The 17932-nt window shown below is 36.4% G+C and overlaps 1 pseudogene; it reads left to right on the plus strand.

The window, feature by feature from the left end:
* The first annotated feature begins 8170 nt into the window (after positions 1 to 8170).
* LOC111755535 (small nucleolar RNA SNORA2/SNORA34 family) lies at positions 8171 to 8293 on the plus strand (annotated as a pseudogene).
* Positions 8294 to 17932: the final 9639 nt, after the last annotated feature.

Below are 17932 nucleotides of genomic sequence, written 5' to 3' on the forward strand. Positions count from 1 at the left end.
GAAAACAATGTAAAACCTTAAGAGAATGACAGTATTACAGGGTATTTAGAATCAACTAACAGAAAATGAACAATGGTTTCTGTATAATCTCCTTGTCTATAAAAGGTTTTGCTTATAGTATCATATATAATAAAATCCAATAAGATACCACCTGTTTAGACCAATGGAGACAGAAGAACAAAAGCTTGATGAGACTTCAAAACAAGATGATACTAAATCAGTATTACCTCTTAAGACGTCATTTTCTCCAAAATAGCTGTTCCTATCATCCAATCTTCTCTGCCTCATTTCTGTTGAGCTCTTTTTCAGTCATTAGTTGTCAGTTTGTCTTCTTCATTTTGTTTTCTGCTCCATTCATTGTGGCCTTTCTGCGGCTACTTCTGCATTCTTCGTATTTTTCTTTTTAAAGAATATCTTGCAGTATTCTCTGTAGAGTTGAATTGGTGGTTGCATATTCCCCTAGTTCCTCTTTATCCTGGAAGCACCTTGTTTTTCCATCAATTTCCAGGGATAGTTGTGCAGGATATATCAATCTTGGCTGGAGATTATTATCTTTCAAAGCTTGAATTATTTCCCCCCATGCTCTTCATGATTTGATGGTTTGTGCCAAGAAGTCTGCTGTAATTCTGATGGGTGTTCCTTTGTAAGTGATCTGTTTCTTGTCTCTGACGGCTTTTAGTATTCTGTTCTTGTATTGGATTTCTGGAATTTTAATTATTATATTCCTGGGTGTTGCTCTGTTTGGGTTGTAGGTGGCTGGGGTCCTGTATGCTTCATACAACTGAGTATCTTTACCTTTTGCTAAATTAGGAAAATTCTCCTGGATTGTTTCTGTGAGTAGCTTTTGTAGTTCATTTGTTTGTGTCCCTACTTCTTCTTTTATGTTCTTAATTCTTAAGTTATAGACCCTCTTATCATCTTCTAGTCTTTGCATTATTGCTGTTTGTTTCTTTGTTATTTTTAAGAAGTTTTTCATTTCATGCTCCCATATTACAAATCTACCCTCCAGTTCAGGTAATCTTTCCTTAGTTTCTTGCAAGCTGTTATGCCAGTTTTCGATAGACTTTTTAGTTTCCTGGTAATCTCTTTGAACCTGCTTCACGTATTCTATGCTTTCTCTATTTTCTCCATTAAACAATTCTCCCCTCTTTTTCTGTTCTTCCATTCCACCATCTGTTTTTTCTTGGGTGGTGCTTAGGATTTCTCTAACTATTCTCCTTATGTCTAGCTTCAGGTCATTAATAACTTCATCCCTGAACTCATCTATGAGGCTCTCAAGATAGCGCTTTATATCTATTGGTGCTGTGTCTGCTGTTGCCTCTTTCTCAGGATTGGGCCTGAGGACTCTTTCTTGTTGCTGCCTCTTCCCATATTCTTTGTTTCTTATATATGCAAGCATATATAGGAGGCCCAGCTTCCTTCCCTTTCAGCCACAGTCTGATTGAATTGCACCCACTAGGTGTTCCCACCCACCGCAGCACACCAGGAAGTTGCAGACCAGGTAGCCTATGTGGGGCCCGCCCCTCCAGGTCAATCTACCTTCAGGAGCTGGGACCTGGGCTGTGCTAGCCTACTGGGTCTAAGCCAGCAGCGTCACGTGGGCTAGGCACTGCTCACCAATCCCGCCTGAGAGGGGGATTGGTGACTGAAGTTACTGCAGTGCCCTGTTCCTGCAAGTCTGCCCGATCCCAGAATGTCCTCTGTTGGAGTCTCCTAGACTGTGGAAGAGTCCCAGTTTTCCCTCACTCACAGGAGGTGGATGCACGGCTCCCCGCCCATCCCACTCTCAACTCCGTTCACCGATTCCCATTCTCAGAGCTTCCGCGCGTCTCTCTCCCTGCCAAGCCTATGCAGACCCAGTGGCGGCGGCGGGAAACACAAATTGCGGCTTCCAATGGTGCGGGTTCCAGCTTCCACGCTGAGGCTTTATCTGTTCCTGTTATAACACCAGGATTGCATTCCCAGTTGGTTTCTCTTAGCCCTGTTCGTTCTTGGCTCACCGGGGCATATCTCCTTTTGCTTATGATTCCTTACTCAGCACCATTCCTGAATTCTAAGCTGGGTGTTTCAGAGAGCCTCCGTAGCTGCTTCTATCTGTCTACCATGTTCTCCCGGAAGTCCTCTGTATTTATTCTTTCAAAGAACCAACTCTTTGATTCACTGATTTATTGGATTGTTTTCTTAATCTGTATTGCATTGATTTCTGCTCTGATTTTTATAATTTCCTCTCTTTTTTGGCTTTGGGTTTGACTTGCTCTTCTTTTTCTAGATATTTGAGATCTAACATCAAGTTATTTATTTGTATTTGTTCTGTTTAACTGATGTGGGAACTCAGTGCAATACATTTTCCTCTGAGGATGGCTTTCATTGCATCCCACAGATTCCAGTAAGTTATATTTATGTTTTCATTTGTTTGTAGGTATTGTTTAATTTCTTTTTTAATTTCCTCTGTGACCCACTGATTACTCAAGAGTGTATTATTCAGTTTCCATGTGTTTGTGGGATTTTTGCAGTATCTTTTTATCATTAATTTCTAATTTCTTAATGCTATAATCTGAAAACATGCAAGGGAAAATTTCAACTCTTTTGTATTTATTTAAATATGTTCTATGAGTTAATATATGGTATATTTTAGAGAATGACCCATGTACTTCTGAAAAGAATGTGTATTCTGTTGTTGTTGGGTGGAATACTCTTTATATGTCTATCAATTCCATTTATTCACAGGTGTGATTTAGTTATTTTATTTCTTTGCTTATTTTCTGTCTGGTTGATCTGTCCTTTGGTGTCAATGGTGTGTTAAAATCACCTGTTATAATTGTATTACCGCTAATTTGGTTTTTCATTTCTGATATTACTTGTTTTACATAACTGGGTGCTCTGGAATTTGGTGCATATATATTTAAGATAGTTATCTGTTCCTCTTTAAGTTGTCCGTTAACCAGTATGTAGTGCTGTTCTCTATCTCTTCTGATCATTACTAGTTTGAAGTTCACATTGTCTGCAAACAGAATAGCAACCTCTGCTTTTTTTTTGGATTCCTGTTGCACAGAGTATTGTTTTCCATCCTTTGACTTTCAGTCTGTGAGTATCCTTTTGGGTTAGATGGATTTCTTGTAGAGAGCAAAGGTTGGATTTTGTTTCTTGATTCATTCTGCCAGTCTATTTTTTTAAATTGGTGCATTGAGACCATTTACATTAATGGTTATAACTGTTATATATTGGTTTATTACTGACATATTATCTTTCTGCTGTTGCATCTTTATCTTTCTGTTCTGTTTATCTGTCTGCTTTCTTTACTGGTTTTTTCCGAAGTGTATCTAAGCTGTCTTTCAGTATTCTTTGCAGGACTGGCTTGGTGATCGTGAAGTTCTTCAACTGTTCTTTGTGGTGGAAGAATCTTATTTCTCCATTGATTTTGAAGGACAGTTTTTCTGGGTACATCATTCTAGGTTCGAAATCATTTTGCTTTAGGATCTGAAATACTTCACTCCATGCTCTTGCCTTTATTGTTTGTGTTGAGAAGTCTGCTGTGATTCTGATAGGTTTTTCTTTATAAGTGACCTGTCTTTTCTCTCTGACAGATTTTAGTATTCTATTCTTTTGTTCAATTTCAGGGATGGTGATTATTATATGTCTGTGTGTAGTTTTATTTTGGCTATGGTTATTTGGAGTTCTATATGCTTCATTGACCCTCATATCAGTTTCCAATTTCATGTTTGGGAAATTTTCAGCTATTACTTGTCTAAATATCCTCTTGACATCCTTTATATTGTCTCCTTTTTCATTTATCCCTATCAACTTTATGTTGTTTTTCTTTGTGTCATCTTGCATGTATTGAATTGTTATTTCTTTATTTCTTGTTATTTTTAAAAGATCTTTCCTTTCCTGTTCACTGGCTGCAATCTTGTCTTCAAGGTCCTAAATTCTATCTTCACATTCATTGAGTTGGTTTTTACAACTTTCAATAGAATTTTTGATTTCCTGTATATCTCTTTGCATCTGTTTTATATATTCTGTTTGTTTCTTATATTGTTCATCCAGGGATTCTATCTTTTTGCTTAGTTCCTCCAATTTTTTAGCTGTGTCTTCTTTAGATATGTTCAGCATCTCCTTCATTTCTTTTATCATTTCTTCTTTTACCTGAGAGATTATTTCTAGTTTGAATTACTTTAAAGCTTCCTGGAGTTGCTTCTTTATTTCACTTACTATTATTTCTGGTATTTCAAGTATATGGCATGTATTTTCTTCTATGTACATGGCTCCTAGGCTTTCTTGGGATGGGCTGGATGTTTGAGATTGCATTTTTGTCTTTTGTTTTGACATTTTCCTGTATTTCTGTGTTTTAAGTATTGTTCCAGAGTTTCCCCTGGGTATGTTGGAAATTGTCTCTTATGACCTGGGCTCTGGGACACCTCTGGTAGTATAATTCCCTCCTTGGGTAGCAGAGCCTCTGGATTAAAAGAGAGTTGCCAGGTTCCTCTCAGGTAGATGTATAGCCTCTTCAAGTTGCACAGTTTCCCCCTCTGATAGCAAACTCCCCTGAGGGAAAGAAGGCCACCTGGTGTGGTCCAGGCACTCCCAAATCCTGCTAAGCCCAATCTAGTGTGACTGCAAGCCCAGCAGACCCCCAGCCCACCCACGCCAGGATCTCATACTCTCCCAGGGATTGGATGCTGTGTAGTCATACAGCTCCTTGGATGGCAACGCTCCCCACACTGATAGAGGTTCCCCCTGTGGCCTAGGTAGTCCTCAGACCTGCTCAGCAGGGCTGCTCTCTCCTCCAGGCAGTGGAAGTAGTGCTGGTGCTCTCCAGGTCAAAAGAAGTTCGCAGAGGAGGCCAGAGCAGCTTCCAGCGGGTCAGCCCAGCTCTCTCCTTCCTGATGTCAGCTGTGGTGAGCTCCTCCAACTGGACAGGCTATGGGCAGGGCTGAGAAGACTCCCTCCCCTTGGCTGTTGTCTCTCCTTTCCACTTCCCCCTGTGGGTTGCTCACTCCCAAAACTATTAAACAATCTAATCAAAATATCATTAGCATACCTCTCTGAACTAGAAAACATATTCCTAATATTTGTTTGGAAAGAGAAGATTCATAGAACAGCAAAAGCAACTCTTGGAAACAAAGGCAAGGTAGAAGGTATCACAATCCCTGACTTGAACTTTCGACAAACGTCGTGTGATAAAAATAGCATGGTACTGCCAAAAATGTAAAATAAAATAAAACAGACCTGAGGTTCAGTGGAACATATTAGAAGATGTGGATAAAACTACAAACACATTCACTACTGTATGTTTGACAAAGGGGCTAAATAAATTCACTGGAAGAAAGATAGCTTTTTAAATAAAAGGTACTGGAAAAACCAACTCTACATGCCAAACACTAAAGCTAGATTCATGTCTATCACCATGCAATAAACTAAAGTCAATTGGATCAAAGATCTAAATACTAAAAGAGAAACACTAAATCTATTGGAAGAGAAAGTAGGTAGAAATCTTGAAGACATAGGGGTAGGCAGGAAGTTCCTGAACAAAACGTGGGCCACATAAGACATATTATAAAGAGTCAACTACTCGGTTCTCATCTTATTAGAAAGATTTTTCATATCAAAAGAAATCACAAAAAACAACAACAACAGCAAAAAGAAATCACAAAAGCAGTGAAAAGACAACACACAGACTGGGAAAATATTTTAGCAAGCTGCTCCTCAGACAAAGGACTTTTATGTAGAACATATAAAGAATTTAAAAAAAATCAGGCCCCTCACATTCAGAGACCCACAAATGTGCACCTGAGATGAATACCGACTTGTCAGCTAAAGAAATACAAATGACAAGTAGAGATATGAAACAATGTGAAGCATCATTAGTCATTTGAGAAATGCAAATTAAAACAACACTGAGATTCTGTCTCACCCTAGATAGAATTGATATCATCAAGAAATCAACCTATAAGAAATGCTGGTGGGGCTTTGGGGAAAAAGGAATCCTTTTCTATTCTTGGTGGGAGTGTAGACTGATAAAACCATTGTAGAAATCAGTATGAATTTTCATCAGAAAAGTAGCTTTAGAGGTCCCATTCCATCCAACTATTCTCACTCTGGGTACCTACACAGAAGAAATAAAAACATATCATAACAATATGTTTGCATTCATGTTTTTGAGATAGGGTGTCTCTATGCAGTCCAGGCTGGCCTTGAGCTCACTTTATAGCTCGGCTGGTCTCAAACTTTCAATGATCCTCCTGCCTCAGCCTCCCAAGTGCTGGGATTACAGGTATGAGCCACCACACCTGGCTAGCAGTACAATTTGTAATAGCTAAATCTTAGAAATAACTCACTGACATAGGGATGAATGAAAAAATGTGATATTTTTATAGAATGGAGCATTGCTGAGCCATAAAAAACAAATGAGACATTCATACGTAAATGGATGCAACTCAAAACAGTTCTCGTAAGTGAAATAAATCACACTTTGCATGTGTAAACATCAAATTGTATACTGGGTGGGAGAAGCTGAAAGAGTAAATAAGGTGTGAAATGTATAATATATATTGTGAAATGGGAAAAGTGAAAGGAAAGAGGTACTAGGGTGGAGGGAAATAAGAAAGGAAAAGAACAGAAAAAATACAAGAGAGTTATACTACTAGTGTATCTTTGTTCATTGAAAAGAAGTTTTGTGCTAATATCATTTGGAGAATATTTTATACCCATGTTTGTACTCTGAGGAACTACTTTGAAGACAGCAACACACGATGTAGTAATTATTATTATTCTGATATTATTTTGTTTTGAAATTTTGGTATATTTTCCCACTAAGATAGAAGATAAATAAATTTCAATTTTACAACTGAAATTTATGAGAAATATGAGGAACAAAGAATTTATGATCTGGTTTTATGCCAATGGGCCCAGGGACCCAGTGAGCACAGTGCTGACCCAGAGAAGAAGCCATGCTCTGAGGCCTAGCAAGGAGCATTGGTGAACCATTGCCCCATGACTCTTCATCATTGCAGCAACCTCAGATCAGAGGAACCAAGTGCCTAATGCAATTTCCTACACTGTGGTTGGCAGCCAGTGCAGGAAGTGCTCAGGAGTTAACAATGGGGTGTTTCAGAAGAGCATAGGAAAATATCATGATCAAAGAACAGGGTGCAATCTCTGAAATCTATCCCATTTAGAACAAATTCAGGAGACAGGGACATAGACAAATTTAGAAGTCACACACCTGAAATCTATGGTAAACAAACAACTTAGTGCTTATGTTCTTGATTAATTTTGCATGGCTATGTCTGATGGTCTAGACAGCTACTTTGAAGATAATAAGAGGCATTATTGTAGCCATTGCTAATTTTCCATATCTTGTTTTCAAGTTCTGTATCATTTTCATTGTTTTGTTTTGTTTGGTTTTATTCTCTTAAAAACAAACACAACAACAACAACAACAAAAAAGAACATATGACCCAGGGGATAACATATAAAACATATAAAAAGAAAAAGAAAACATATAAAAGGAATTGAAAATAATTCTGAGTGACCCCAGATATTGGATTGAAGAGACAAAGACTTCATAGAAAGTATTCTAAGAATGATAAAATTGAGAGATCACTACCCTAGAGAAAATAAAGCATGAAAACAACAATTCAGGGTAGGGATATTTCAGTGAGACAATATTATGAAAAATGAAAATTTTCAGATATTTAAAAGGGAAAAACTGATACAATATTTGATTGGTTTAACAATAGATTAAGACAGTAGACAGAAGTTTGACTGAACTTTAAGATGCCTGAAAAGAAAATTTTCAGTCATGAATGGGGATATGTATCTCAGTGGCAGAGTGCTTGACTACTGTATGAAAGATGCTGGGTCTTAAAGAAGAAAAGTTTCAAACTATAGAAAAGAGTAAAGCCAGATATGGTGGGCCATCTGTGCGACACCAGCACACTGGGAGACTGAGGCAGGAGGATCACAAGTAGTGCAAGGCCAGTTTGAACCATTTAGAGACTTAGTGAGACTCAATCTCAAAATAAACAATAAAAAGTAGTTCTGGAGATGTAACTCAGTGTGAAAGCCCTGGTTTGATCCCCTAAATAACACCACACCTTCCACAAAAAATATTAAAATGATGAAGAGAGGTCCAGTGACATATGAATTGTGATATGTCAAATGGAAATGCCTCGCCCTGAATCAAGGCCAGCAGCTTGCTGATGCAGGAGCCTAAAGAGATGTCTTTCTATGGTAAGTTGGCCATTTCAGAACTTGGGCAGTGAAATGGTCAATTCATTAGAAAGAAACAGCTTGAAACAACCCCTTCCCACTCACCCCCGGTGAGTGGCTGTGAGGGTGGCAGGCTGCAGCAGCCCAGGACAGGAGCCACCAGTGTTTACTCGGACCTGCACCATGCTGGGACCTGGAGTCCCAGGAAACCAAGCAACCTCTCCTCCTCTGCCTGTTTTGTTTTGTTGAACTTCAATATACATGAAAATATGGTCAGCTTGTTTGAAGAGCATGAGAGACTCTATGACAACCATTAGTGACTTCCCTATTGTCTAGTTCTGAAGACCTAAAATGCCTTCCTCATTCTGTTCAATTAGTTTTATACTATGTTGTTTTGTATAAATTGTCTGTATGCGAAGACATGGACAACTATATGTGAAGAAAAATAGAGACAATATGATAGTGAAGATCTCAGATTGTCTAGCTTTGAAATTTAGGTCTCTTACCACTGTTTTCTTATGTCCTATTTTGTTCTATTATGTTGTGTTTAATTTTACCCGTTTAAAAAATGCAAATGCACCACAATACATATGAGATGGGTTTTCCCAGAAAAAACAAGATGAAGAAATAGTTAAGAAAAAAACTTTCTCAAATTCCATTCCAAAAGATATAGATAGCTCACTGAAGTTCAGTGAACTAAAGCAGTTTTAAAAAAAGAGAATAATAAACAACAAAAATGATACAGAATGTCAAAATGAAATGATAGGAAACGAACAATGGTTATTACATTGCATGTTACGGTCTTAAAAATACTTGCTCTGATTACCAGATATAGGCATGCAAATTTGATCAAACAGTATAAACACTTTCTTTCAGTGAACTAACACAACGAGTAGAATTATCTCAGCTATCTTACGTATACATATTTTTTCCCTTCTTTCTTTTCTCCTTCCCCCATACCAGTTATTCTTGCCTTTTGAGCAGTTGCTTTCCCTTTCACAGCATCTACTTCATTTTTTGGATCTTATTTATTCTTTCAGTTTCTTGCACTAGGGAGACAATATGATGTTTATACATCCAAGTCTGATTTACTTCACTTATGAATATTGTCTCAAGTTGCAATCATTTACCTATAAAAGCCTTGTGTTTATCCCTCTTTATAGCTGAATCATACTTCACTGTATAAAATGCTACATCTTTTTTTTTTGATGGGCATTTGAGATGTTTCCAAGACTTAGCTATTACAAATTGTGCTGCTATAAACATGGGTGCACATATGTCACTTTGGTATGATGTTTTCAGTTGTTCTGGAAAAATACCCAGAAAGGGAATACCTGTGCCAAATGGGACCTCTAAGTCTAGTTTTTTGAGGAATCTTTGCATCAATTTCCACAATGGTTGCACCAATCTACAGTCCTATCAACAGTGGAGAAGGATTTCTTGTTCCCCACAGCCCCAGTAGCATTTATAACCATTTGATCTTTCTTTCTTTCTTTCTTTCTTTCTTTCTTTCTTTCTTTCTTTCTTTCTTTCTTTCTTTCCTTCTCTTTCTTTCTCTGTCTGTCTCTTTCTCTTTCTTTCTTTCTCTCTCTCTTTCTTTTTTCTTTCTTCTGTTCTCCTCCTCCTTCTGTTTCTATTCTTTCTTTTTGAGATAGGGTTTCACTATGCAGTTCAGACTGGCCTTGAGCTCACTTTTTAGCCTAGGTCGGTATTGAACTTGCAATGATACCCTTGCATCAGCCTACCTGGCTCACTGGTTGATTTCTTGATGACAATCATTCTTTTGGGGTGAGATAATATCTCAGTGTTGTTTTAATTTGTATTTCTTAAATGAACAGTGACGTTGAACACTTCTTTACATATTTATTTTTCATTTGTATATCCTTGTCTGAGAAGTGCATATTCAGCTCAGATGCTCATTTTTGGACTGGGTGCTTGAATTTGCTGGTTTTGGTTTTTAAAAATTCTTTATATGTTTTAGACATAAGTCCCTTGTTTGAGGAATACTTGACTAAAGTTCTCAATTCATGAGAAGTCAACACAATTAGAGAAATAAGATGACTGAAATAGAATGTAGGTGGTTGGGATATGACTCATTGGCATAGTGCCTGCCTGGAATGCACAAGTTTCTTAGTTTGAATCCTGATACCAAAATAAATGAATGAATGAATACATAAAATGCTGACAGGATTCTGACAATCTATAACAAAGAGAAAGAGCTAGAAATGCAGTTCAGCGGTAGGGTTTTCCCTGGGCTTCATCACCAGCACTGAAATACTAAGTAAAAACCAACCAAGCCAAAAAGAAACAAAGAAAAATACAGTAACATTGTAAAGCAATGGGAGAAAAAAACAATTGTCACAAAAGAAAAATCATCAACATGGTTAATGGCTAACTCCTCTCCTGACACAGGAGAAGTCAGAAAGAACTAGAATGAGATACTGAAGGCAACAAAAAACTGTCAATCCAGAATTTCAGATAAAGCAAAACTAATTCTTCAAAATGAAGGGGAAAAATTATTCTCTGAAAAAACTGATAAGTTTTTTGCTGGTAGATGAGCTTTACAATTTAATTTCTTAAATTAGACTATAAGGCCTATTCTTGCACTTTCATTCAACATGGCAGAGGAAGTTCCAGGCCAAGCAATTAGGGAAGCAGAAAAGTAAGAGTTATCTGATGTGGAAGGAAGAAGTTAAATTGTCCTCACTCTCAGATCATATGATCTTAAAGAGAGAAAACACTGAAGATTCCACCAAAACACATTTTAGAACTCATACGTAAATTCAGTAAAATAGTAGGGCAAAAAAATTAATGTGTAGCCAGGCATGATGTTGTATCCTTGTAATCCCAAGAGGCTGAGGCAGACAGATCACTGTGAGCTTGAGGCAAGCATGTGCTACAAAGTGAGTTCAAGGCAGGTGGAACTGCATAGTGAAATCCTGTCTCAAAAAGACCAAAAAAAAAAAAAAATCAACATGTAAATATCAATCACATTTTCTACACTGACAACACAATGTCCAAAGAAGAAGGAAACAACCCACTTACAATAGATACAATGAAATAAATTATTTAAGAATAAATTGAATAAGGATGTGAAAATATCTGGACATTGAAAACTCTAGGCCATTTTGGATTTATTATTGGCTTGTTTTGAAAACCTTTATTACATTCATTGTATTGTTTGTATTTTTTTCTATTCTATTTTATTGTTTCTATTCTATTCTGTTCTTGTAGATTTTTACTATGTCCTAAGTTATCTGCAGCTATTTTGAAGACAACAAAAGGAATTCTGAAAAGGAATTCTGTTATTCATAGATAACAACTGGCTACAGAGGCTCACTGAGATAGTCAACTTAGAATTCAACATAATACAGAGTGGGGAGCCCCAGAGGGAGATGAATTCTCTCCTCCCAAGAAGAAATTAGGGAGACTTGCCGACCACCCGAGGTCCTGCTGTGACTTGCTGACATCCCACTATGACTTGCTGAGCCGTCCAAGGTCCTGCAGCTTTGACTCACTGGAAGTGCACTTACATTAATTTCGGGGTCGGCAAGCCGAACAGAGGGCTGAGTTGGCAGGGTTCCTACATTGACCTGTGGGGTGTGACAGGAATGGTACCATTCCATAAACTGGGGGCCTCCTGGCAGACGATGTTCTGGGACCAGACAGGACTGGCATGTACAAAGGGCAGCAATGACTTCAGTCAATTGTTTCCTTCCTGAATGGGATTGGTGGAGTGAGCTACTCCTGGGTCACATGACCTGCTGAGACCCAATAGATTTTTCAAGTCCCTGCAGCGGTGGTGCACATTAACCTCCTAGGTCCATGGGGCCTCGGAGGTTTGGCTGGTATGGAGGGGAGGTGGCACAAGGTAATATAGTAGTGCAGGCCATAGCAGCTTGACTGATCTGGAGGGCAGGGCCCAGCATACACTGTCCCTGTCTGCAACTCACTAGCACACTGCAGTGTGAAGGGACATCTAGCCAGTGCACTTAAGAATAATTGTAACCAACAAAGCAAGAAACTGGGACCTGCTGAAAGAAGCAAAAATGATGGGAAGAGGAAGGAACAACAAAAAGTCCCCAGGCCCCAACCCTGAGAACATTGACCCAGGACAGATAAATACAAAAGAAAATGAGAACAGCAAACATGCAATATCAGACACAGTGCTAGTGGACACAAATAGGTATATTTGGTATATAGGTATATAAGCTCAAAAGTGAAATATTTAGCCAAATAAAGCAAGATATAAGAAGAGTAATAAAAGAGATACTAAGCATCCCTCAAGCAGAGACAAATGGAAAAAGGGAATAACTCAAACAAAGGAGAGAAACATTTGGTGAAGAATATAAAAAAATATAGAATACATGAAACAAATTCAAAGAGATCACCAGGAAATTAAAATCTCTATGGAAAGATGGCAAATCAGCTTGAAAGAAACTAAGGATATATTATGCAAATTAGAGGACAATTTTGCAATGTGGGAGTATGAAAGGGAAAACTTTTAAAAAATAACAAGGAAACAAACAGTAACAATACAAAGGCTAGAAGATGACAAAAGGATCTATAATTTAAGAATAAAGAATGTGAATGAAACTGGGGTCCAAACAAAGCAACTACAAAGGTTATTTACAGAAATAATTAAGGAAAAATTTCCAAACATAGGAAAAGGAAATGATATTCTGATATATGAGGCATACAAAACTCCAGCCACCTACAACTAAAACAGAGATACACCCAGGCATATTATAATCAAAATCCCAGAAATTCAGCATAAGAACAGAATATTAAATGCTGTTAGACACAAGAAACAGATAACCTACAGAGGAAGGTCCATCAGAATAATGGCAGACTTCTCGACACAAACCATCAAGTCAAGAAGAGCCTGGAGCAAAATATTCCAAGCCCTGAAAGGAAATAACCTCCATCCCAGATTGATACACCCTACTAAACTGTCTTTAGAAATTAATGGAGAAACAAGACAAAGAGGAACTTGAGCAATTTGTAACCACCAATCCAACTCTACAGAGAATAGTACAGGGCATTCTGGAGAGAGAGAAAAATATTAGGATTCCAAGAACAGTGGCAGAGAAGTCTCAATGAGTGGAGCAGAAAACATTATAAAGAATGAAGAAGATAAGCAGACAACTGCTGGCAATAAAAGAGCATAACAGAAATGAGGCAGAGAAAATTTGATTCAAAACTGATATGATTGATAGTATCAAGTCTGAGTGTATAGGCAACTACACTGAAGATGACAAGACTCTACAATACACATTCCTGTTTGATAATTGCTGGTTTTTGAAGTTCTATTCTATATACAAAGTTGTATTTTTATTAATACTGTTATATACTGATATATTCAATTAAACTATGTCTGATGATATAGCCAATTCTTTTGGAGATAACAAGAGACAACACAGAGACCATGGTAGAACTCTGTACAATGGCCTTATATGTTTATTTCATTACATGTGTTTATAGGAATATGTTTTGTATTGTCATGCTTTTTTTTGTTTCTCCCTCTAATATAGAAAGGATAGAAATACATGTTAAACCTCATGTATGTGTAGAATCTATGAACAGTTCATGAGAACTGATCTTATGACACATAATGAAATGAACAGATACTTTGAACAAAAAGAGACACTAAAGTACCCAGTGCTGATTCTGGAGTGTCATAATGTGAAACCCAGAAATAGTATTATTCTTTGTTCAGAGTGATATTAGCCTGCTTGGTTTTATTCAATGTCAACATAATTGAAGATATGGATAACTGCATGTATGTTTAAGTGTACAAGGATTGATAACCATATTTCTAAGTTTTTGTTGGATAGTTGAACAGAAGTAGTTGCAATCTCACTGTTTGAATCCCCACTTTATATGCTCTACTTTAGTATCTTGAATAACTCTTTGTGAGAAGACAATCTGTAATCATCACCTAGTAATTTCTTACTTTTTATTTTTTTCTTTGAAATTACCTATTATTTCTACCCATTTTCTGTTTTGTTTAGTCTTTCTTTAAATTAAATTAAAAAAAAAAAAGACACTACAGTACCCAGTGCTTATCATGGAGTGTCTTGATATGAAATCCAGCAATATTATTATTCTTTGTTCATAATGATTTTAACCTGCTTTAGTTGGTTTAATCTAAACATAAATGAAGATATGGATAATTGCATTATGTTTAATTATATAGGATTAACAACAATGTTACTAAGTTTTTGTTGGACAGTTGAACTGAAGTAGTTGCAATCTAATTGTTTGAATCCCCACTTTACATGTTCCATTTTTGTATCTTGAACAACTATTTGTAAAATGACAATATCTAAACATCTACTAGTGATTTCTTACTGTTTCTTTTTTTCTCTGAATGTATTATTTCTACCTATTTTCTGTTTTGTTTAGTCTTTCTTTAAATAAAATTAAAAAAAAGAAAACTCTAAAACACTGATGACAGCAGTTGAAAAAGACAAATAAATGAAAGATATGCAAGAACTAACACTGATAATTGTCCATATTACTTAGTATAAGGTATAGATCCTATGAAAATCATATCAAAATTCCAGCATTTTTAAAAGAAATACAAAAGAATTCTAAAATACATATGGAAACTATACAAAAGAGCTCCAAAACGCCAACCTTCAGAAAGGAGGAGGAATTATCACAATACCTGGTTTTAAAAGTCACTACAAAACTATGGTAATCAAAACACATGGTAATGACATTGAAACAGACACATTTGACAGTGTGGCACAATAGAGATCTAGGAAAATAAAATCAATATGTTTACAGTTAAGCTGAATTTTGATCAAGAAATTAAAAGTATACACTGTGTGGAAGGATCTATGTCTTGAGTACACTGCGCTGGGATAACTGCATACCTACAAACTGCCTAATGAAATATGACCCTGTGTCTCAAACTGTATGTAAAAATCAACTCAAAATGTACAAAAAAGTTAAACATAACCCATGAAAGCATAAAATTACTGGAAAAAAACATAGGGCAAAAACCCTGTGACAGATCTGTAAAGACTTTTCATATATGTATGAAATCCAAAGCACTGGCAAAAGCAACAAAGAGAAAAATAGGATTACCTCAAACTACAAAGCTTCTGCACAGCAAATGAAACAATCAATCAAATGACAAGAGATACACAAATCATATAAGTGATAAAGGAACAAAATTCAAACCTACAAAGAACTCATCTATACATCAAAAACAGAGAACAACTATTTCAATTTATAAAATGGACAAAGCACCGGAATAGATACTTCCCAAAAGACAGACAAATGACCCACAGGTAGATGAAAAATGCTTAAAATCATTAATCATCAAAAACATATAAATTAAAGCTATAGTGAGGTATAACTTCATGTCTGTTAGAATGGGTACTGTCATTAAAATTAAAGGCAAAGTTTCAGCTTGGTGTGGTGGTGCACGCCTGTAATCCCAGCACTCTGGAGGCTGAGGCAAGAGGATCACTGTGAATTCAAGACCAGCCTGGGATACAAAGTGAACTCCAGTCCAGTTTGAATTGTATAGCGAGACCCTGTCTCACAAAAGACAAAATAAATAAAGAACAAAATGAAAACAATGGATGCCAAAAATGTGGATAAAAGGAACTGTCTTACACTTTGGGTGGGCATGTAATTTAGTTTTTTTTTTTTAAAGGGTACAAATAATATAGTATTTCTAGAAAAAAATATATACAATACAAAATCACCAGTTAACAGGCTACACATTATCTTCCCAGAAACAGTTGTCCATATCACTAAATTAAAGCATAAAAAGTGAACATTCATGCAGTGGAACTGGAGACAGTTCCATTCAATGATCCAACAAAAGCTGTTATATGGTTTTCCGTCCTACACTCTCGAACATACCTGCGGTTTTATCCCTTAGTCCACCTTACATTCCTCTCTTTTTCACAGTAACAATTAGACTTTTAGGATTTTATTACTCTCACGGTTCTTATTACTATTTTGAAAACAACAAAAACAAATGTGACTAAGCAAAATAGAGTCAGTTAGAACAGAAGGGTGGGCATAGTACATGATGCAAAAATAGAATACCAGGTGATCAAAAGTAGTTACCATTGTGCCTCTTGCTACTTTTAAACTGAGTTGTCTACATCACCAGGTATAATAGCACCGATCAAAACAATACAGAACAAAACCAATGAAATCTACAGTGAGGACCTTACAGGACTTCAAAAAAAAAAAAAAAAAAAAGGATGATAGTCAATCCATATTGGGCATCATAGTATATCTTATTGCCTTCAAAGTGATTACCTATACCCTCAAACTTGATACTATCAAACAAAATAGAATATATAATAATCAGACAGAACAAGATGGAGTGAGCAATACTGGGGTTCAAGTCAGGTTAATAGGACAACAAAAAAGTTACTGTAATATGTCCCGTTATTCTTTTAGTTTTCCCTTAATTAAAAAAAGAGAGAAAATAGATTAATTTAAAAATAGGGGGAAGATTGAGATAAGAAAGGACATTGTAATAGAATAAGGCAGCACAGAACCGAGCAATTCAAGCATCATTGTGTTTCACCACTAGATAATCTAACATAATAGTAGTCACCATAGTGCTTCTTTCCTTAAATTATTTGAGTGTAACTTCGCATGCTATAATATCAAGCGTATCTAGACAGTGTGAAGCCTTTCAAGAGAATGCAAGAATTACAGGGTATTTAGAACCTGCTAATAGAAAACAAACTATGGTTTCTATATTATGTCTTTGCCTATAAAGAGTTTTGTTTATACTATAGCACATAGTGAAATATAGTAAGATACAATATGTTAAAACCAGTGGAAACAGATGTACTATAGCTGGATGGGACTTCAAAACAAGACGATATTAAATCAGCACTAGTTTTTATGTTGTGTTGCTTTCTTCAAAATAGCTATTCGTGCTATCATAGATACTAGAATTGAACAACCCAGGCTAAAATCATTGCGGTTAATGAGTGAAAACATTATATGGCTTCAAACCAGTATGAGTGGGAATCATGATTACCACATACTTCTATGTATTCTTATCATTTCTTACACTAGGGAAACTACTCGGTATTTATACATGTGAGTTTGGTTTATTTCACTTATTAGTATCATCTCAAGCTGTGTCCATTTATTTATAAATGTCTCAATGTGATCATTCTTTATAGCTGAGTAGTAGTCCATTGTATAAAAATACCACAACTTTTTTATCCATTCTTTTATTTCTCTCTCTTGTCTAATTGCTCTGACTAGTATTTCCAGTACTATATTAAATAGGAGCAGTGATAAGGGACATCCTTGTCTTGTGCCTGATTTTAAAGTAAAGCCCTTCAATTTTTGGGCATTTAGTAAGATATTGGCTGTTGGTTTGTCATAGATGGCCTTTATTATATTGAGGTAAAGACCATTTATTCCAATTTTCTGCAGGATTCTTATCATGAATGAATGTTGGACCTTATCAAAAGCTTTTTGTGCATCTATAGAAATGATCATGTTGTTCTTACTTTTGGCTCTATTGATATGGTGTATTACATTTATTGATTTACGTATATTGAACCATCCCTGCATGCCTGGGATGAATCCCACTTGGTCATGGTGTATGATCTTCTTGATGATTTGCTGCATCCTATTTGCCAATATTTTAATGAGGATTTTTGCATCTGTGTTCATTAGGGAGATTGGTCTGTAGTTATCTTTTTCAGAGGGG

Source organism: Cavia porcellus, unplaced genomic scaffold (assembly GCF_034190915.1).
Source record: "Cavia porcellus strain 051 isolate PalLab524CR breed Dunkin Hartley unplaced genomic scaffold, mCavPor4.1 scaffold_9, whole genome shotgun sequence".
Lineage (NCBI taxonomy): Eukaryota > Metazoa > Chordata > Mammalia > Rodentia > Caviidae > Cavia > Cavia porcellus.